Source organism: Diabrotica virgifera, chromosome 5 (assembly GCF_917563875.1).
Source record: "Diabrotica virgifera virgifera chromosome 5, PGI_DIABVI_V3a".
NCBI lineage: Eukaryota > Metazoa > Arthropoda > Insecta > Coleoptera > Chrysomelidae > Diabrotica > Diabrotica virgifera.
The window spans coordinates 48,646,429-48,647,691 of NC_065447.1; the positions used below are offsets into that span (position 1 = coordinate 48,646,429).

The 1,263-nt window shown below is 35.6% G+C and overlaps 1 long non-coding RNA gene across 1 annotated transcript; it reads left to right on the forward strand.

The window, feature by feature from the left end:
• Nucleotides 1-339: 339 nt before the first annotated feature.
• LOC126885022 (uncharacterized) lies at nucleotides 340-841 on the forward strand. Its single transcript, XR_007698230.1, has 2 exons — nucleotides 340-605; nucleotides 703-841. It is a non-coding gene; the product is annotated as an uncharacterized LOC126885022 (long non-coding RNA).
• Nucleotides 842-1,263: the final 422 nt, after the last annotated feature.

Genomic DNA, 1,263 nt, shown 5'->3' on the forward strand with positions numbered 1-1,263 from the left:
ATCGATGAAAAGCCCTATACATTAAGATATATTCTGTGATCCAAGTATTTTGTTTTTAACGATGTTCAAAATTGTATGCGTTCCATAGTAACAACATATTATTAAAAAATCACTTTAACACTTTTGCTCTTATCTCGATTAAGTATTAGTTTTTGTTGTAGGTACATATTATTACAATCACTGAATACATAGCTAGTGAAAAAATTATCACATTTATTAACTGAATTAATAGTTTGCAATTATACAAAAAATAACAGTTATCCAGTAACATTCAAAAGCCATCTCTTTAAGCTAGTTATGACATTGTCAAGTAGAATGACATTCTAGTAATATGTACCATGCCCCGCGCACTCTAATAAAAAACATGTAATCGTATTTATTTTCCTTCCATTTTGTCAGAGGCGCTGATGTCGGCATTGTGATTGGTGGAACATGACTTTTGACAAATCCTGCGCTATCTGTGAATCTGTATTCAGTGTTCGTGTTCGTTCGTTCGTTGTCGTTGTTATTTTATATGGTCGGTTATGTGATGTGTTTGTGTCACCATAAAAAGCTGATATTCAGTCGTGTTTTTTGATATTTTGTAATCGAGTACCTTTTTAAAGGTAAGTTTTTCTGATTGTAAGGTAGAGATTTTCTGATTGTAGGTACTGTTATCCAACAGCTTTAAAATACACACTTTATTTCGCGATTTGTTGTTAGGTCTAATGGCTCCGTTCAGCTGTTGTGTGCAGACGGTGGAAAAGTTCAACAAGTAAACATTTATTTAATCCAAATTAAATACTCATATTTCTATGTAAAATGTCACATTATTTTATAAATAAATAAGTAAGAAACAAAAGTTGTTTGTGTTTTGCCTTTATTGTCCACTTAAATAAAATATTAAATATTGGAAGTACCGTATGGAGGCTATGTACCTAGCATGGAGGCTAGATTATGGCACCCTTCCTACCCAATCAACAACAAGAACGTTTAAAATTTCACACCTATCATGTCAAAGCTACAGACCACTTATGTGGAGGCCAGATTTGTAGTATCCTTTCATTTAACCAGGTGCTGAGCGGCCGTGGTGTAACGGCATAATCGCTGGCCTCATACGCCAGTGTACGTAGGTTCGATCCCTGCCAAAGACAAACCATTTTCATTTCCAATAATGACACGAGCCGTCTCACCGTGCCTCGGAGAGTACGTTAAGCCGTCGGTCCCCCTGGTCTAGTGTACATCGACACTAGTTACTTGAAACAGGGTTAAAGATGTAATTGG